General features: G+C 44.7%; 1 protein-coding gene across 1 annotated transcript in view; it reads left to right on the forward strand.

Moving 5' to 3' along the window:
- The window catches only part of LOC106587020 (dematin), a 94,337-nt gene that overhangs the window by 18,318 nt on the left and 53,985 nt on the right, over positions 1-22,034 (forward strand). Inside the window, 2 exon segments of the mRNA XM_045709043.1 lie at positions 9,330-9,451; positions 20,898-20,956. The gene's annotated coding sequence lies outside the window, so the exon portion shown is untranslated.

Consider the following 22,034-nt stretch of genomic DNA (forward strand, 5'->3'; position numbering starts at 1 on the left):
TGCCTTATCTATGAGTGCAGCTGGTTTGCATATGGAGCACATGTGTGCCATCAGAATGAAAGGAGGCCAGGCCAAGGTGATGTGAACACTTTTGCTGGCTGACGGAGCCAATCCGGAGAGCGTTGCCACGGCGACGAGAACAGGCCAACTGGGTGTAGGCTGATCTTGCTTTGCTGAGATAACACACCAACACACACAGATACAGAGCTCTCTGTACCTTGTCAATACCAGTGGGTGTCGCAACTCAGGATTTCCTTGGTACAGATACTTTCCGAGACAAGCCAGAATCATGGATACCAATTCTCTCATTTGTACCCCAGCCTGGATAGAGCATAAAATGTGTTTATCCCCATTTTCTTCCATGAGTTGCATCTACCAGTGCAATAAGACAACTTAATGGTTTGTCTGAATGATAATATCACCTCAAATATGCTTGCAACAAAAAGGTCTGGATACTGTATCTTGTTGGGTTGTTTATGACATGATTTTGATAACCCCGTTACCCTTGCAGTAATGCGTAAGACCAGATCAGTTGCCAGTGTAAATGTAGATGGGCTGTGGGAGCTCTGTTTTTCCACTGTCAGGCTTTGCACCCGTGTCATCAGTGGTTTATGTTTCCATCTCCGAGCCCCCCAAAAAAGCCCAAAAGTCTAGGGCCGTGGACATACCCTGACATGGGGCCAGACTGAGGGGAGTGGGACTTTTCAGCCCAGTGGTCCTAGCTAGAAGGACTCTTAACACACATTTTAAACAAACAGACTAAATGTAATCTTAACATACAACTGATTCACTTGCCTTTTGCAAATTTCAATTATAACAATCAAGTGGGACATAAATGTAGGTCATTCACTTGGATTATAAATGCTGACGCATTGTATGAGATTAAGTAAAAACCACTAGAAAATATCTTACTGATGCAATTGACCTAGATATGAAAGAATACAGAACAAGCCTACACCACAAACAGAGACTAGCCTCTGATGTGTTGTGAGTGATGAGATTTTTCTCATAGTCAGAGACTATTAGCCCCTACAACAGCATGCAATTTTGTTCTTAGCGAGCTCTAGGCCTATATCAACTCGGTGGATTACACTTGCGAGGTCATAATCTTTCCTTTTTCGTTTTTGATTAGATGATTTCCCTCTTCCAGTGCAGATATTGCAGCAGTGTTCTTTTCTCTGCTGCTGCTGCTCAGTCAAGTGCACCAAGCTTTTATGACTAGACTGGAGAAAGCCACCATTATTGTCCTTATGACCCAAATTAACTGCCTCAGATCTAGTCAACATCAAACATGCTTCATGTGACAAAGAAATGAGGCCGATCATTCTACTGGCAGGCATGCTCGTCATTCAGCCTCAAGTTGGAGATGTATCTGAAATCAGGACTTAGAAAACCATGTCAGGTTTGGATGATGATGTGTGATTTGTTGGTTTCCCATTCCCTCTTTATCGTTTCTATGTAATGGAATCTCTCATTCTTTATTGAGCAAAGATTCCTGTGGTCTTCACTTGAAGTATCCCCAACTTTTCTCAGTTCTCACCCCTTTGTCGGACAGTTGTGTGCGTTGAGTGATAGTAATTACCCTCACTGACAGGCACCACCCCCTAAAACAATCACAGAAAAGAGACGCCCCCATAAAAGTCAACCCATTGGCCCTTTACACTTGAAACTGGCCCTGTTTAGTGTTTGTGCTGAATAGAGCAGTCAGCAGAAAAAAACTGAACACAAGCTATTGACAATTGACTTGGAGGGAAAACACCAGGCTCATACCCCCCACCTGGCCGTCAATAAATCTATGTAATGTGCAGCTCTGGAGAAAACACAATGGGCAGCTCAGTGCAGGCCCAATTTAATCCCTGAGCACTGTGTTTGGAGGCTTGTGTTGAAAAGAGAGACCCGGGTTGGAGGGCGTCACAAACCACCAGGCCCTTGCCAGGCCTTGTCAGGCCCTGACATTTGCCTCAAAAAGGGGGAAAGACATACGACTCAAGTGGGCCAGCTCCGCTGCATTCATCCGTCCTCTGAGTCCCACAGAGAGGGGTGGTCCTTTCTCTGCTGGGGGTCCCGCATGGTCTTGCCTGTCCCTTTCTCCCAGCTCTCTGCCATCACCATGTTGCCATCATCAAAGAGCTTTAGCAGAGTGGACGTGAAATGGATCAAATGCTGCTTTGAGGAAGTTGTTTATACCTCATGGATTAGCTTTTGTCATGTCCTGACCATAGTAAGATGTTATTTTCTATGGTAGAGTAGGTCAGGGCGTGACAGAGGGTGTTTTGTGTTTTCTATTTCTATGTTCTTAGGTTCTAGTTTTTGTATTTCTATGTTGGTTTGTTTGGGATGATCTCCAATTGGAGGCAGCTGGTCCTCGTTGTCTCTAATTGTAGATCATACTTAAGTAGGGGTTTTTCTTCCTGGGTTTTGTGGGTGATTATTTTTGAGTAGTGTTTGTTTCTCCTCTGCGTCACGGTTTATTGTTTTGTTAATTCAGTTTATTTATGTATTGCAAAGTTTCACAGATTAAATAAAATGTGGAACTACACGCACGCTGCACTTTGGTCCTCTCCTTTCGACAGCCGTGACAGCTTCTGTTAGTTGAAGGGAATGTAATAGTGGTGAAAAGGTTCACAAAACTCACAGTTCGGTACGATACGGTACAGTGTTGTCACGGTTCGGTACGGTTTCGATACATCGACCAAAATAAATGCCTGAGAAATATGTAATTTGTATTTAGATTTTCCATTTATTATAATAGTAAACATGGGTAGCTTGAATTCCCAGGAGCATATGGAAACAAAGGGACAACAAAAAACAGCAATGCCTGCCTTATAACATGAAATAAAATAATCATTTAAAACAGAACTTCAACAAGAGTGCATAGTCCAGCAGCATATATCAAAATTAAGTCACATACCAGTGTCAAACAAAATAGGACCACTTGAGACTGGTTACTTAGAAAAAATATATATCAGATTTTCAAGTTTTTCTTTAAGATTAGTCTATCCACATTATCTGCAGTGAGCACAGATCGGCTTGCTGTGACAATGTAAGCCGCTGTGGAGAATACCCTCTCGCTAGGGACAGGTCCCAGGCACAGCCAGGTAGCGCCTTGCTAACATGGCAACATGAAGGTATATTAACTCTTTGGTCTTCCACCATGTACAGTGGGGGAAAAAAGTATTTGATCCCCTGCTGATTTTGTACATTTGCCCACTGACAAAGAAATGATCAGTCTATAATTTTAATAGTAGGTTCATTTGAACAGTGAGAGACAGAAAAACAACAAAAAAATCCAGAAAAACGCATGTCAAAAATGTTATAAAATGATTTGCATTTTAATGAGGGAAATAAGTATTTGACCCCTCTGCAAAACATGACTTAGTACTTGGTGGCAAAACCCTTATTGGCAATCACAGAGGTCAGACGTTTCTTGGAGTTGGCCACCAGGTTTGCACACATCTCAGGAGGGATTTTGTCCCACTCCTCTTTGCAGATCTTCTCCAAGTGGAGTTGCAATGATTAATATTATAGACTGATCCTTTCTTTGTCAGTGGGCAAACGTACAAAATCAGCAGGGGATCAAATACTTTCCCCCCCCACTGTAAGTGGATCAGCATCCAGGGGAATACAGTCCACTTCCCTGTATGAGGTCACCTCCTCTTCTATGACCTTGACCTTTTGACTTGGTTCCCAGCTCCTGGGTCTTGAACAACTCCCCAAAAAGCTCAGCCATGGCCGACTTCTTTTCTGGAGGAGAACCGCTGTCTGCCGTCTCTGGAGAGGGGTTGGCTCCTGTGGTAACTGTGGCTTGAACCTGCAGAATTAAATTAGTAATTTTCATTTTCTTTAAAAATATGATTTGTTGTTTGAAATATATATCAGACACTATTATGACAATTACAGTTATTACTTTATAATTAATTGTTATCACTTATTAATAAAATAATAAATGTCACATTAACAAAATAAATACTATACTTGTCACGACTCCCGCCGAAGTCGGCCCCTCTCCTTGTTCGGGCGGCGTTCGGCGGTCGACGTCACCGGCTTACTAGTTGCCATGTTTCACTGTTTGTTTGGTTTTATCTTTATTGTGTACACCTGTTTTTGATTTTCCCTAATTATGTTCATTATTTAAACCTCTGCATTTCCTGTTTGTCTTGTCGGTGATTGTTTCCTGTTTTGTGTGGTTGGAGGTGTTTCTCCGCACTATGTATTTTCCTATGAGAAGATTTATTGATTTTTCAAGTAAACACGTTTGTTTACATTGATCCCTGTGTCCTGCGCCTGACTCCTCTACTTCTAAAAAAGAAAACCATTACAGAATCACCGACCACTATGGAGTCAGCAGGAGCAGCCAGCCCTCCGATTCATATAGAGGAGCGCGTTCAGCAGCAAGCGAGCATGATCCAGAGTCTCATGACTGCCATGGATTGCGTGCTGCAGACCATGGAGAGAGTGGAGAGAAAAAGATGTCCCGCCAACCCAGCCACACCACCACCAGTCGCACCACCACCAGTTGCACCTTCTGATAAACACATTTCTACCCATCCTCCGTCTGTATCCAGTGGGATTCGGCTCTTGCTCCCAGGAGCGTATGATGGAACAGCTGCCGGGTGCCAGGGGTTCCTACTCCAGCTGGAGCTCTACCTGGCGGCTGTCCAGCCGGCACCCTCGGGAAGCGAGAGAGTGAGCGCTCTCATCTCCTGTCTGACTGGTAAAGCCCTGGAGTGGGCCACCGCCAACTGGGAAGAGAAAGGCCCGACTCTGGAGGACTACGAGGACTTCTCCCGCCGCTTTCGGGCAGTATTTGATCATCCACCGGAAGGGAGAGCGGCGGGGGAGTGCTTGTTACATTTAAGACAGGAGATAAGGAGCGCTCAGGAGTTTGCAATGGACTTTAGGACTCTGGTGGCTGGTGCGGGATGGAATGAACGGGCCCTGATCGATCACTACAGGTGTAGTTTGCGAGAGGACGTTCGTAGGGAGCTAGCCTGCAGGGACACCACCATCCACCTGGACCAGCTGGTGGACTTATCGATCCAGCTGGATAATCGGCTGGCCTCCCGCGGACATCCGGATCGGGGTCCGTTGGTTCCATCCCCCAATCCCTTAGATCCAACTCCTATGGAGTTGGGAGGGGCTGGTACTAGGGAGACCGGAGGGGAGACCATTCCAGGCACTAGAGGTGACCGCAGAGGGCACACTGCTGGTCGGTGCTGGGGAGGTTTTCCAGGGAGTCGAGGTGGTAGGCGGAACACTAGTGGTTCATCTCAGGTGAGCAGGCACACGACTCACCCAGACCCCCCTGTTGCTCACATGTGGGTATCTATAGGATTTCCGGGGTTTTCCCCGCATTCCCAGCATAAGGCGCTAGTAGATTCAGGCGCAGCTGGGAACTTTATTGATCGGTCCTTAGCCCATAGATTAGGGACTCCTATTGTTCCTGTTGATGTTCCCTTCCCTGTACATGCCCTAGATAGTCGTCCGTTGGGGTCGGGGCTTATTAGGGAGGTCACAGCTCCCATTGCTATGGTAACGCAGGGGAGTCATGAAGAGAGTATTAGTCTCTTTCTGATTGACGCTCCTGCGTTTCCCGTTGTGTTGGGTCTTCCCTGGTTGGCTTCTCATGATCCTATTATTTTGTGGCAACAGAGGGTTCTCAAGGGATGGTCCAGTCAGTGTTCGGGGAGGTGTTTAGGTGTTTCCTTAGGTGCCACTACGGTGGAAAGTCCAAACCAGGTTTCCACCATGCACATTCCTCCCGAATATGCCGATTTGGCAATCGCCTTCTGTAAAAGGAAAGCGACTCAACTACCACCCCATCGACCGGGGGATTGTGCGATAAATCTCCTGGAGGGCGCTGCACTCCCCAGGAGTCACGTGTATCCTCTGTCACAGGAGGAAACGGCGGCTATGGAAACATGTCGCTGAATCTCTGGGACAGGGATACATTCGGCCCTCCATTTCACCTGTCTCCTCGAGTTTCTTTTTTGTAAAGAAAAAGGATGGTGGTTTACGCCCGTGCATTGACTATCGAGGTTTGAACCAGATCACTGTTAAATACAGTTACCCGCTGCCTCTGATCGCCAGTATGACAGAGTCATTGCTCGGGGCGCGCTTCTTCACAAAATTGGATCTCAGGAGCGCGTACAACCTGGTGCGTATCAGGGGAGGGGATGAGTGGAAGACGGCATTTAGCACCACTTCTGGGCACTATGAGTACCTCGTCATGCCGTATGGGTTAATGAATGCTCCATCCGTCTTCCAATCATTTGTGGATGAGATCTTCAGAGACCTGCACGGGCGGGGTGTAGTGGTGTATATAGATGATATTCTAATATACTCCACTACTCCACTAATATACTCCACTGAGCATGTGTCTCTTGTACGAATGGTGCTTGGGCGACTGTTGGAGCATGACCTTTACGTCAAGGCGGAGAAATGTCTGTTCTTTCAACAGTCCGCCTCCTTCCTTGGGTACCGTTTGTCCGTGTCAGGGGTGGAGATGGAGACTGACCGCATTTCAGCCGTGCGTAATCGGCCGACTCCAACCACGGTAAAGGAGGTGCAGCGGGTTTTAGGGTTTGCCAACTACTACCAGAGGTTTATCCGGGGTTTTACCACAGAGAAGGGTCTTATATCTGCCGCTATGAATTTAGCTATCGTTGTGTTGATTTCTTTAGCCCTACCGGAGTCAGCCGCATATTGTTGCCTGAAGACTGTGGGGAGAAGTGGTTGCCGTAAAAAATGTTCGCCGAGTACCACCGATTGGCACTTTGGGGTGATGTCGGCGCAAATAAGTAGTCATGTTACTCGTATTGCCACTCGAATAGGCTATCGGCAATGAACAGAGCCTACATGTTGTAGAAGTTTTATCCACCACTCATTGGCAACGCCTGTTATAGTTTGTCTTCCGGGTTTGGAGCGAGTAGTCGTAATATTACCTGCGGAGCGGGATGCAGCACATCTCTTTACATTACAACGGTTTGATTTGTTTGATCTGAGCAATTCTTTAGCTAGCTACTTAGCTGTCTTTGTATCAAAGATAATTGTGTAGTTTAGAGTAATTATCGAGGTTAGCTAGCCAGCTATTTTCGTCGCCGAGCCGCGCCACCGTTCTCCTACCTAGTCAACAACTGCTAGCTAGCTAGTCAACCTCTACCGACTAGCAGCACTGTAGAAACAAATAATACATTACAACGGAAAGATTTGATTAGTGTAGTGTTAGCTAGCTACATAGTTGTCTTTGCTGTCTTTGTATCTAAGATAATTGTGTAGTTTAGAGTAATTATCGAGGTTACCTAGCCAGCTACACTTTCAAACAAAGTCAACAACGCAGCCACTGCTAGCTAGCCTACTTCACCAGCCAGCAGTACTGTATCATATTAATCATTTTAGTCAATAAGATTTTTGCAACGTAAGCTTAACTTTCTGAACATTCGAGACGTGTAGTCCACTTGTCATTCCAATCTCCTTTGCATTAGCGTAGCCTCTTCTGTAGCCTGTCAACTATGTGGCTGTCTATCCCTGTTCTCTCCTCTCTGCACAGGCCATACAAACGCTTCACACCGCGTGGCCGCTGCCACTCTAACCTGGTGGTCCCAGCGCGCACGACCCACGTGGAGTTCCAGGTCTCCGGCAGCCTCTGGAACTGCCGATCTGCGGCCAACAAGGCAGAGTTCATCTCAGCCTATGCTTCCCTCCAGTCCCTCGACTTCTTGGCACTGACGGAAACATGGATTACCACAGATAACACTGCTACTCCTACTGCTCTCTCCTCGTCTGCCCACGTGTTCTCGCACACCCCGAGAGCTTCTGGTCAGCGGGGTGGTGACACTGGGATCCTCATCTCTCCCAAGTGGACATTCTCTCTTTCTCCCCTGACCCATCTGTCTATCGCCTCCTTTGAATTCCATGCTGTCACAGTTACCAGCCCTTTCAAGCTTAACATCCTTATCATTTATCGCCCTCCAGGTTCCCTTGGAGAGTTCATCAATGAGCTTGACGCCTTGATAAGTTCCTTTCCTGAGGATGGCTCACCTCTCACAGTTCTGGGTGACTTTAACCTCCCCACGTCTACCTTTGACTCATTCCTCTCTGCCTCCTTCTTTCAACTCCTCTCCTCTTTTGACCTCACCCTCTCACCTCCCCCCCCTACTCACAAGGCAGGCAATACGCTTGACCTCATCTTTACTAGATGCTGTTCTTCCACTAATCTCATTGCAACTCCCCTCCAAGTCTCCGACCAATTCCTTGTATCCTTTTCCCTCTCGCTCTCATCCAACACTTCTCACTCTGCCCCTACTCGGATGGTATCGCACCGTCCCAACCTTCGCTCTCTCTCCCCCGCTACTCTCTCCTCTTCCATCCTATCATCTCTTCCCTCTGCTCAAACCTTCTCCAACCTATCTCCTGATTCTGCCTCCTCAACCCTCCTCTCCTCCCTTTCTGCATCCTTTGACTCTATATGTCCCCTATCCTCCAGGCCGGCTCGGTCCTCCCCTCCTGCTCCGTGGCTCGACGACTCATTGCGAGCTCACAAAACAGGGCTCCGGGCAGCCGAGCGGAAATGGAGGAAAACTCGCCTCCCTGCGGACCTGGCATCCTTTCACTCCTTCCTCTCTACATTTTCCTCTTCTATCTCTGCTGCTAAAGCCACTTTCTACCACTCTAAATTCCAAGCATCTGCCTCTAACCCTAGGAAGCTCTTTGCCACCTTCTCCTCCCTCCTGAATCCTCCTCCCCCTCCTCCCTCTCTGCGGATGACTTCGTCAACCATTTTGAAAAGAAAGTCGATGACATCCGATCCTCGTTTGCTAAGTCAAACGACACCGCTGGTCCTGCTCACACTGCCCTACCCTGTGCTTTGACCTCTTTCTCACCTCTCTCTCCAGATGAAATCTTGCGTCTTGTGACGACCGGCCGCCCAACAACCTGCCCGCTTGACCCTATCCCCTCCTCTCTTCTCCAGACCATTTCCGGAGACCTTCTCCCTTACCTCACCTCGCTCATCAACTCATCCTTGACCGCTGGCTACGTCCCTTCCGTCTTCAAGAGAGCGAGAGTTGCACCCCTTCTGAAAAAACCTACACTCGATCCCTCCGATGTCAACAACTACAGACCAGTATCCCTTCTTTCTTTTCTCTCCAAAACTCTTGAACGTGCCGTCCTTGGCCAGCTCTCCTGCTATCTCTCTCAGAATGACCTTCTTGATCCAAATCAGTCAGGTTTCAAGACTAGTCATTCAACTGAGACTGCTCTTCTCTGTGTCTCGGAGGCGCTCCGCACTGCTAAAGCTAACTCTCTCTCCTCTGCTCTCATCCTTCTAGACCTATCGGCTGCCTTTGATACTGTGAACCATCAGATCCTCCTCTCCACCCTCTCCGAGTTGGGCATCTCCGGCGCGGCCCACGCTTGGATTGCGTCCTACCTGACAGGTCGCTCCTACCAGGTGGGGTGGCTATATATATGATTAACGTATTGTTCGGTTCACAGTGCGTACCGAACGGTGCACCATGGACCCTGTACCGAACGGATCAATATGAATACACGTACCGTTTCACCCCTAGAATGTAATTTTAACTGTGAGAAAGCGCCATCATTGTCCTTGTAGAGAGCTATTGGAGCTATTGGTGACTGTTACAGTAGAGTATATGTAAGGATAAAAGTTCCCCTGTTCACCGAGCAATTGCCTTCCGCAGAGCACAACATCCCATCTCAATACATGTATCATTGTTAAGACTGTAAAATGCACTCTGAAAAACAACAACTAAAACAGGAGTACAACCATGCAGGAAAAAACGCTTGTGTCCTTATTGTTGTTTTTTGAATGCAGGGGGAGAAGGGAGGGTTGGTTAAGTTAAGTGGATGCCATATTTTGCATAGATGCATTTTCATGCCCCCTTATGAAATGTAGGATCTTAATTTGATCACTCTTTTGTTGCTGAGAAGTTTCCTGCACAGCAAGAAATGCAAACTTGTAGTGAATTCAAGGTTTTTAAACCTCTATGGGCAAGGCGGGACGAATTCGTCCCACCTACGTAACAGCCACCTGAATTCAGTGGCGCGATTTTTGAATCGTTTGAAATACTATTACTTCAATTTCTCAAACATATGACTATTTTACAGCTATTTAAAGACAAGACTCTCCTTAATCTAACCACACTGTCCGATTTCAAAAAGGCTTTACAACGAAAGCAAAACATTAGATTATGTCAGGAGAGTGCCCAGCCAGAAATAATCAGACACCCATTTTTCAAGCTAGCATATAATGTCACAAAAACCCAAACCACAGCTAAATGCAGCACTAACCTTTTATGATCTTCATCAGATGACACACCTAGGACATTATGTTATACAATACATGCATGTCTGTTCAATCAAGTTCATATTTATATCAAAAAACAGCTTTTTACATTAGCATGTGACGTTCAGAAAAAGCATACCCCCGCAAACTTCCGGGGAATTTACTAACAGTTTGCTAAATTACTCACGATAAACGTTCACAAAAAGCATAACAATTATTTTAAGAATTATAGATACATTACTCCTCTATGCACTCGATATGTCCGATTTTAAAATAGCTTTTCGGATTAAGCACATTTTGCAATATTCTAAGTACATAGCCCAGCCATCACGGCTAGCTATTTAGACACCCGGCAAGATTAGCCTTCACCAAAATCCTATTTCCTATAAGAAAAATGTTCTTACCTTTCCTGTTCTTCGTCAGAATGCACTCCCAGGACTTCTACTTCAATAACAAATGTAGGTTTGGTCCCAAATAATCCATCGTTATATCCAAATATCCTCTGTTTTGTTCGTGCGTTCTAGACACTATACGAATGGTAAATAACGGTCGTGCGCATGGCGCATGGCGTGACAAAAAATGTCTAAATATTCCATTACCGTACTTCGAAGCATGTCAACCGCTGTTTAAAACCAATTTTTATGCCATTTATCTCGTAGAAAAGCGATAATATTCCGACCGGGAATCTGCAATAAGCTAAACAGCCGAATGACATTTCTCCATGGGGGCGAATCGTGCACGCGCCTCATTCAATGGTCCTCTGATCGGCCACTTGGATAAGGCGATAATCTGTTTCAGCCAGAGGCTGCCTCGTCATCGTTCAGGTTTTTCCCGGGTTCTGAGAGCCTATTGGAGCCCTGGGAATTGTCACGTTACAGCTAAGATCCTTACTCTTCAATAAACAGATGCAAGACGCACGACTCCTTGTCAGACAGGCCACTTCCTGCATGAAACCTTGTCAGGTTTTTGCCTGCCATAGGAGTTCTGTTATACTCACAGACACCATTCAAACAGTTTTAGAAACTTTAGGGTGTTTTCTATCCAAACCTGAACAATAATATGCATATTCTAGCTTCTGAGTTGGTGTAGGAGGCAGTTAAAAATGGGCACATATTTTTTCCAAAATTCTCAATACTGCCCCCTAGCCCAAACAGGTTAAAAGGCTTCTAAAATGTCTAATTTCCACTTTAACATGTCAAACTTGATTTGCCCTAACGAAAAATGTATCAACCCCTACCAAAAAAAATGCATTAATTATAATACATATAATATTTCACATTTCCTGTTGCTGCAGGAATAAAATCCTACATCTGTATGAGATCCTTGTTTGTTAAGAAGGCTACAGCATTACTCACCCTCACTGTGAGCTGGGTACTGTAGGTGTTTGCTGTGTAAAGGCCTCCCCAGTTTGAGCTGGTAAAGCCTCTGCAGAACACATTGCGATCCAAATCAATGCCAAAACAATGCAAGCAGGGCAGATGTGGCACATGTCTCTAACTGTGTCCAAAATGGCACCCTAGTCCCTATATAGTGCACTTCTTTTGACCAGGGTCCTTAGTACACTACTTTTGACCAGAGCCCTATGTAGGGAATAGGGTGCCATTTATCGCCATTTGGGATGAACATCAGTCACCTACACATGCATTGAGCAGCACACACAGGGAAACGTAACCTCGTACAAGCCTGCCTGTGCCCACACACTTCAGAGCCTATTCCTCCACACTCCCTCTCCTATTGATACAGTAACTATGCCCCAGGCAACAGAGCCTCCATTCCAAGCTGTTTGGCAACAGTATTGCCTTTTTCTCTTATCACGTTTGGATAAAGGATGCATTGTATCTTGGTCTGCCATCATGAGACATCATGTGTGAGAATTGTCCACAGGAGCTATTCAGAAGTGATTGCTAGTATTTATCAACAATATATCACTTTACAGGATTTGGTCTTAAACATAGCTCAAGATTGTCGCATTTTCGTCTGTTTGAGATTGACGTGAATAAAGCACTGGTTTATAAGGAATAATATGATATTTGATGATCACTCCACTACTTAAATCCATTTTACCTAATTTCTACCAGCATATCACGTGCAACCAGAGGGGGAAAAAAAACTCTAGACCAGCTTTACTTCACACAAAGAGACGCATACAAAGCTCTCCCTCGCCCTCCATTTGTCAAATCTGACCATAATTCTATCCTCCCGATTCCTGCTTACAAGCAAAAACTAAAGGACGAAGTAGCAGTGTCTCGCTCAATATGGAAGTGGTCAGATGACGTGGATGCTATGCTACAGGACTGTTTTGCTAGCATAGACTGGAATATGTTCCGGGATTCATTGAGGAGTATACCACATCAGTCACCGGAATCATCAATAAGTGCATCGACAACATCGTCCCCACAGTGACCGTACGTACATATCCCTATCAGAAGCCATGGATTACAGACAACATCCGCACCGAGCTAAAGGCTAGAGCTGCCGCTTTCAAGGAGCGGGACACTAATCCAGACACTTATAAGAAATCCCGCTATGCCCTCAGATGAACCATGAAACATGCAAAGCGTCATTACAGGACTAAGATTGAATCCTACTACACAGACTTTGACGCTCTTCGGATGTCGCAGGGCTTGCAAACTATTACGGACTACAAAGGGAAACCCAGTCACGAGCTGCCCAGGGACGCGAGCCTACCAGATGAGCTAAATGCCTTTCATGCTCACTTCGAGGCAAGCAACACTGAAGCATGCATGAGAGCACTAGCTGTTCCGGATGACTGTGATTCTCTGTAGCCGATGTGAGCAAGACCTTTAAACAGGTCAACATTCACAAGGCTGAGGGGCCAGACGGATTACCAGGAGGTGTACTCAGAGCATGCGCTTGTGCAGTGTCTCCACTGACATGTTCAACCTCTCCCTGACCGAGTCTGTAATACCTTCATGTTTCAAGCAGACCACCATAGTCTCTGTGCCCAAGAGAGCAAAGGTAACCTGCCTAAATGACTACCGCCCCTTAGCACTAACGTCAGTAGCCATGAAGTGCTTTGAAAGGCTGGTCATGACTCACAACAACAACATCATCCCAGAAACCCTAGACCCACTCCAATTCGCATACTGCCCCAACAGATGACGCAATCTCACACTCCACACTGCCCTTTCTCACCTGGACAAAAGGAACACCTACGTGAGAATGCTATTCATTGACTACAGCTCAGCGTTCAACACCATAGTTCCCACAAAGCTCATCACTCAGTTAAGGACCCTGGGACTAAACACCTCCCTCTGCAACTGGATCCTGGACTTCCTGATGGGCCACCCCCAGGTGGTAAGAGTAGGCAACAACACATCTGCCATACTGATCCTCAACAGGGGGCCCCTCAGGGGTGCGTGCTTAGTCCCTTCATGTACTCCCTGTTCACTGACGACTGTGGCCAAGCACAACTCCAACACCATCATTAAGTTTGCTGAAGACAACAGCCTGATCACTGAGAACGATGAGACAGCCCATAAGGAGGAGGTCAGAGACCTGGCCGTGTGGTGCCAGGAAAACAACCTCTCCCTCAATGTCAGCAAGACAAAGGAGCTGCTCGTAGACTTCAGGAACAGGAGGGCTGATCAAGTAGTAGAGTGGGTCAAGAGTTTCAAGTTCCTTGGTGTCCACATCACCAACAAATTATCATGGTCCAAACACACCAAGACAGTTGTGAAGAGGGTGTGACAACACCTTTTCCCCCTCAGGAGATTGTAAATATTTGGTATGGGTCCCCAGATCATGAAAAAATTCTACAGCTATATCATCAAGAGCATCCTGACCGGTTGCATCACCGCCTGGTATGGCATCTGCTCAGCATCTGACTGTAATGCACGAGAGGGTAGTGCGTACGCCCAGTACATAAGTGGGGCCAAGCTTCCTGCCATCCAGGACCTATATACTAGACGGTGTCAGTGGAAGGCCCCAAAAAATGTTCAAAGACTCCAGTCACTCAAGTCAAAGACTCGAATCTTTGCAACCGCACGGCAAGTGGTACCGGAGAGCCAAGTCTAGGTCCAAAAGGCTCCTTAACGGCTTCTACCCCCAAGCCATAAGATTGCTTAACTTTGGGATCCCTTAAGCTCGAATCCCGCTCGAATCCCATTAGCGGGATAGTTTTGACAACATCCAGTGAAATTGCAGAGCGCCAAATTCAAACTACAGTAACATAAATATTTAACTTTCATAAAATCACAAGTGTAATACATCAAAATAAAGCTTAACTTCTTGTTAATCCAGCCGCTGTGTCAGATTTCAAAAAGGCTTTACGGCGAAAGCACACCATGCGATTATCTGAGGACAGCGCCCCACATACAAACACATAAAAAACATATTTCAACCAGGCAGGTGCGACACGAATGTCAGAAATAGCGATATAATAAATGCCTTACCTTTGAAGATCTTCTTCTGTTGGCACTCCAAAAGGTCCCAGTTACATCACAAATGGTCCTTTTGTTCGATAATGTCCTTCTTTATATCCATAAAAACTCAGTTTAGCTGAGTCAATAATCCACCCAGTTTCCCTCATCAAAATGCATACAAAATGAATCCCAAACGTTACTAATAAACTTTTCCAAACAAGTCCAACAACGTTTATAATCAAACCTTAGGTACCCTAATACGTAAATAAACGATCAAATTTAAGATGGAGAATTGTTATGAGAATTGTTATGTCTCCGGTTATCTTTACCGGAGAAAAATACCAAAGAACGCGCTCTCATTCACGCGCTTGGAAACACTACAGCCTAAAATGGAGCCACCTAGAAAAACTACACTTTCCAAAAACCAGCCTGAAACTCTTTCTAAAGACTGTTGACATCTAGTGGAAGCCCTAGGAACCGCAATCTGGGAGGACTTCGCCTTATAATAAAAGTGATAGCCATTGAAAATAGTGGTAGGCTGAATTTTTTATTTTTTTAATGGTTTGTCCTCGGGGTTTTGCCTGCCATATCAGTTCTGTTATACTCACAGACATAATTCTAACAGTTTTAGAATAGAGTGTTTTCAATCCAAATCTACCAATTATGTGCATATCCTAGCTTCTGGGCCTGAGTAACAGGCAGTTAGGATCTACTGAAGAGATGAGTCTTCAATAAAGACTTAAAGGTCGAGACCGAGTCTGCGTCTCTCACGTGGATAGGCAGACCAGTCCATAAAAATGGAGCTCTATAGGAGAGAGCCCTGCCTCCGGCTGTTTGCTTAGAAATACAAGGGACAATAAGGAGGCCTGCGTCTTGTGACTGTACCGTACGTGTAAGTATGTACGGCAGAGATCAAATCGGAAAGATAGGTAGGAGCAAGCCCATGTAATGCTTTGTAGGTTAGCAGTAAAACCTTGAAATCAGCCCTTGCCTTAACAGGAAGCCAGTGTAGGGAGGCTAGCACTGGAGTAATATGATCAAATTTTTTGGTTCTAGTCAGGATTCTAGCAGCCGTATTTAGCACTAACTGAAGTTTATTTAGTGCTTTATCCGGGTAGCCGGAAAGTAGAGCATTGCGGTAGTCTAACCTAGAAGTGACAAAAGCATGAATTAATTTTTCTGCATAATTTTTGGACAGAAAGTTTCTGATTTTTGCAATGTTACTTAGATGGAAAAAAGCTGTTCTTGAAAGAGTCTTGATATGTTCGTCAAAAGAGATCAGGGTCCAGAGTAAAAAAAAAAAAAGTTACCTTTATTTAACTAGGCAAGTCAGTTAAGAACAAATTCTTATTTTCAATGATGGCCTAGGAACAGTGGGTTAACTGCCTTGTTCAGGGGCAGAATGACAGATTTTTACCTTGTCAGCTCGGGGATTCGATCTTGCAACCTTTCAGTTACTAGTCCAACGCTCTAACCACTAGGCTACCTGCCAAGTAACTCCGAGGTCCTTCAGAGTTTTATTTGAGCCGACTGTACAACCATTAAGATTAATTGTCAGATTCAACAGAAGATATCTTTGTTTCTTGGGACCTAGAACAAGCATCTCTGTTTTGTCCGAGTTTGAAAGTAGAACATTTGCCGCCATCCTCTTCCTTATGTCTGAAACACAGGCTTCCAGGGAGGGCAATTTTGGGGCTTCACCATGTTTTATTGAAATGTACAGCTGTGTGCTGTCCGCATAGCAGTGTAAGTTAACATTGTGTTTCCGAATGTCATCTCCAAGAGGTAAAATATATAGTGAAAACAATAGTGGTCCTACAATGGAGCCTTGAAGAACACCGAAATTTACAGTTGATTTGTCAGAGGACAAACCATTCACAGAGACAAACTGATATCTTTCCGACAGATAAGATCTAAACCAGGCCAGAACTTGTCCATGTAGACCAATTTGGGTTTCCAATCTCTCCAAAAGAATGTGTTGATTGATGGTATCAAAAGCAGCACGAGGACAGATGCAGAGCCTCGGTCTGATGCCATTAAAAGGTAATTTACCACCTTCACAAGTGCAGTCTCAGTGCAATGAAGGGCTCTAAAACCAGACTGAAGTGTTTCGAATACAGTTCAGTATACATTGTTTGTCTTCAGGAAGGCAATTGTGTTTTATTTCGTTTTTTACTTTAGTTTATTGAGTAAATATTTTCTTAACTCTATTTCTTGAACTGCATTGTTGGTTAAGGGCTCGTAAGTAAGCATTTCACAGTAAGGTCTACACCTGTTGTATTCGACATATGTAACAAATACGTTTTTATTTTATAATTTTTTTTGTGGATTATGGCCATAATTCCTCCTGTCTCTTTTGATTGTTCTAATATTTTAAAACCAACAATTTAATTTAGTAGATGCGATGGCTGTCCTCTATTTGGAGAGGGTGGATGGCCGCAAAGGAAAATTGGAGCACCAGACACTTGATCCCCATATTGATTGATCCTAAGCATTTGTTTGAAAGAGAATCCCAAGGACAAAATGTTACAGAACACCACCTCCATGTCTCCTGTGGAATCAACATCTCTACTGCATGCTCTTCAGTTGCTACTATATGCAGATGTTGGGTCCGTTTTGTATTTTCCCCACTAATGGTTAAGGTTAGGATTGGTTTCCATTGTACCAACTGATATTCTCATCAACACATATTTTCTTGCCAATGAGAAGTAACATCGGTTACAATTCTAACATGTTCCATGGCATTTGAAATTATTTTTTTTTATATTTTTTTATTTCACCTTTATTTAACCAGGTAAGCTAGTTGAGAACAAGTTCTCATTTACAACTGCGACCTGGCCAAGATAAAGCAAAGCAGTGCGACAGAAACAACACAGAGTTACATGGAATAAACAAGCATACAGTCAACACAATAGAAAAAAAAGAAAGTCTATATACAGTGTGTGCAAATGGCATGAGGAGGTATGGTAATAAATAGGCCATAGTAGCAAAGTAATTACAATTTAGCAGATTAACACTGGAGTGATAGATGAGCAGATGATGATGAGCAGATGGTGTGTAAGTAGTGATACTGGTGTGCAAAAGAAATAGAAAGCCGATTCTAGATTTGATTTTGGATTGGAGATGTTTGATATGAGTCTGGAAGGAGAGTTTACAGTCTAGCCAGACACCTAGGTATTTGTAGTTGTCCACGTATTCTAGGTCAGAACCGTCCAGAGTAGTGATGCTAGTCGGGCGGGCGGGTGCAGGCAGCGAACGGTTGAAAAGCATGCATTTGGTTTTGCTAGCGTTTAAGAGCAGTTGAGGCCACGGAAGGAGTGTTGTATGGCATTGAAGCTCGTTTGGAGGTTAGTTAACACAGTGTCCAAAGAAGGGCCAGATGTATACAGAATGGTGTCGTCTGCGTAGAGGTGGATCAAAGAATCACCCGCAGCAAGAGCGACATCGTTGATATATACAGAGAAAAGAGTCTGCCCGAGAATTGAACCATGTGGTACCCCCATAGAGACTGCCAGAGGTCCGGACAACAGGCCCTCCGATTTTACACACTGAACTCTATCTGCAAAGTAGTTGGTGAACCAGGTGAGGCAGTCATTAGAGAAACCAAGGCTATTGAGTCTGCCAATATGTCACGATTGTCGTTGGGAAAGGAGGACCAAAATGCAGCAGGTATGTGGTTGCTCATCTTGAACTTTTATTAGACTCCAAATGAACACCAAAACGAACTCACGAACAACGAACAGTCTTCTCAGGCTCACACACGCTAGACAAGAAACAATCTCCCACAAAACCTACACCAAACAATTACCCATATATAGGACTCTCAGAGGCAACAAGGAAGCACCTGCCTCCAATTGAGAGTCCCAACCCCCCCATTAACCTAACATAGAAATACACTCACTCGACTAAACATAGAAATACTTAAACATAGAACATAAACCAAAACCCGGAAATAATAAATCAAACGCCCTTCAACAAACACACCACCCCGAACCACATAAAACAAATACCCTCTGCCACGTCCTGACCAAACTACAATAACCATTAACCCTTATACTGGCCAGGACGTGACACAATAAGAATACGGTGATTGACAGAGTCGAAAGCCTTGGCCAGGTCGATGAAGACGGTTGCACAGTACTGTCTTTTATCAATGGCGTTTATGATATTGTTTAGTACCTTGAGCGTGGCTGAGGTGCACCCGTGACCAGCTCGGAAACCGGATTGCACAGCGGAGAAGGTACGGTGGGATTCGAAATGGTCAGTGATCTGTTTATTAACTTGGCTTTCAAAGACTTTAGAAAGGCAGGGCAGGATGGATATAGGTCTGTAACAGTTTGGGTCTAGAGTGTCACCCCTTTTGAAGATGAGGATGACCGCGGCAGCTTTCCAATCTTTAGGGATCTCGGACGAAATGAAAGAGAGTTTGAACAGACTGGTAATAGGGGTTGCAACAATGGCGGTGGATAATTTTAGAAAGAGAGGGTGCAAATTGTCTATCCCCGCTGATTTGTACAGGTCCAGGTTTTGCAGCTCTTTCAGAACATCTGCGATCTGGATTTGGGTGAAGGAGAAGCTGGGGAGGCTCGGGCAAGTAGCTGCGAGGGGTGCGGTGCTGTTGGCCGGGGTTGGGGTAGCCAGGAGGAAAGCATGGCCAGCCGTAGAGAGATGCTTATTGAAATGTTCGATTATCATGGATTTAATCGATGGTGACCGTGTCGCCTAGCCTCAGTGCAGTGGGCAGCTGGGAGGAGGTGCTCTTGTTCTCCATGGACTTTTCAGTGTCCCCAAACGTTTTGGAGTCAGAGCTACAGGATGCACATTTCTGTTTGAAAAAGCTAGCCTTTGCTTTCCTGACTGACTGTGTGTATTGGTTCCTGACTTCCCTGAACAGTTGCATATCGTGGGGACTATTCGATGCTATTGCAGTCCGCCACAGGATGTTTTTGTGCTGGTCAAGGGCAGTCAGGTCTGGAGTGAACCAAGGGCTATATCTGTTCTTAGTTCTACATTTTTTGAAAGGGGCATGCTTATTTAAGATGGTGAGGAAAGCACTTTTAAAGAACAACCAGGCATCCTCGACTGACGGGATGAGGTCAATATCATTCCAGGATACCTGGGCCAGGTCAATTAGAAAGGCCTGCTCACAGAAGTGTTTTAGGGAGCGTTTGACAGTAATGAGGGGTGGTCGTTTGACCGCGGACCCATAGCGGAGGCAGGCAATGAGGCAGTGATCGCTGAGATCCTGATTGAAAACAGCAGAGGTGTATTTGAAGGGCAAGTTGGTCAGGATAATATCTATGAGGGTGCCTATGTTTACGGATTTAAGGTTGTACCTGATGGTTTCCTTGATAATTTGTGTAAGATTGAGGGCATGTAGCTTAGATTGTAGGACTGCTGGGGTGTAATGCATATCCCAGTTTAGGTCACCTAACAGAACGAACTCTGAAGGTAGATGGGGGGCAATCAATTTACATATGGTGTCCAGGGCACAGCTGGGAGCTGAGGGGGTCTATAACAGGCGGCAACAGTGAGAGACTTATTTCTGGAGAGATTCATTTTTAAAATTAGAAGCTCGAAAGGATTTGTAATTTGCAATCATAACTGTGCATAATGTATGCTATATGTAGTGATTGGTAGAGGTTTCTACAGTACTGCATTTCAAAATAATAGCATATTTTGCTCAGTGCATATATACACGACCTGATGTCTTTTGCTTGTCTCTGTTATCTCTAACTCTGAGTTATTTCAAATGGGATTACTATTTGATCAGATGATCAACGGTGAATTCCCATTGAGAGAACAGGCTATGTTGTGTATTTAGGGTCTTCTGGTGTTATTGAACCATCATGAACCTATGGGGAAAGACCCCACTGTCAGAACTAGTCGAATAGGGTGAAGTTCCCCATAGACGCTGATTTTGGGTTACTTTGGCATTTTCACCACTCATGTTTAAAGTTAGATTTGGGGGAGTGGATGCTGATCCTAGATGTGTACCTAGTTCCATCGTGTCTGTCTTTCTGAGTTGCTTTTCTAAACCATACTACAAAATTGGACTATAAAAGGCTGTAGATATTTAAATCTGTTAATATACTTTGCTGGTTTACTCTCAAAAGCTATCATATCACAAAATAATAGGAATACCCCAAATGTGAGAATATTTAGCAATTTGTTATATAAATCACATTTATATTTTTGTCTTCTAGGTCAGAGCTTGGGATGAATAACCCCAAAGTGACAGAAATGATTCCTTTTCTTGTCTGAGGTAAGACTTCTGTTATTTTGAAAAGTGTATGCCATTTATAGATATGGTCCTACAAAACATAACTTTTAAGTTATTAACTCAGACTGGAAGTCTATGGTTATCTCCTAGCATGCTAGCAGATACGCATAGACCTCGTCATTACGCTAACGCTAGTTAGCATTGGCTCGCAAAACTACCTCCAACGTTCTTCATACTGGACACAGAGACATACAAATGGTATCCACAAGTTCATCTGATAGATAACCTCTAGGGTAGGGGGCAGTATTTGCACGGCCGGATAAAAAACGTACCCGATTTAATCTGGTTATTACTACTGCCCAGAAACTAGAATATGCATATAATTGTTTGATTTGGATAGAAAACACCCTAAAGTTTCTAAAACTGTTTGAATGGTGTCCGTGAGTATAACAGAACTCATATGGCAGGCAAAAACCTGAGAAGATTCCTTACAGGAAGTGCCCTCTCTGACCATTTCTTGGCCTTCTACACTCTCTTTATTGAAAACTGAGGATCTCTGCTGTAACGTGACACTTCCTACGGCTCCCATCGGCTCTCAGAAGGCGGCAGAGCGTTGAATGATGACTTTGCAGGCCATGGCTGAAAAACAGTAGCGCATTTGGATAGTGGTCGATCAGAGAACAATGAGACTGGGGGCGCGTGCACGAGCCGACATCATGTTTTAATTTTTTCGTCTTTGAACGAAAACAGGGTTTCCCGGGTCGGAATATTATATATTTTTTACTAGAAAAATTGCATAAAAATGTATTTTAAACAGCGGTTGACATGCTTCGAAGTACGGTAATGGAATATTTAGAATTTTTTTGTCACGAAACGCGTCGGGCGCATCACCCTTCGGATAGTGTCTTGAACGCACGAACAAAACAGAGGATATTTGAACATAACTATGGATTATTTTGAACCAAACCAACATTTGTTATTGAAGTAGAAGTCCTGGGAGTGCATTCTGACGAAGAACATCAAAGGTAATCCAATTTTTCTTGTAGTAAATCTGAGTTTGGCGAGGGCCAAACCTGGTGGGTGTCAAAATAGCTAGCCCGTGATGGCGAGCTATCTACTC

This window comes from Salmo salar, chromosome ssa26, assembly GCF_905237065.1.
Source record: "Salmo salar chromosome ssa26, Ssal_v3.1, whole genome shotgun sequence".
NCBI classification, from domain to species: Eukaryota; Metazoa; Chordata; class Actinopteri; order Salmoniformes; family Salmonidae; genus Salmo; species Salmo salar.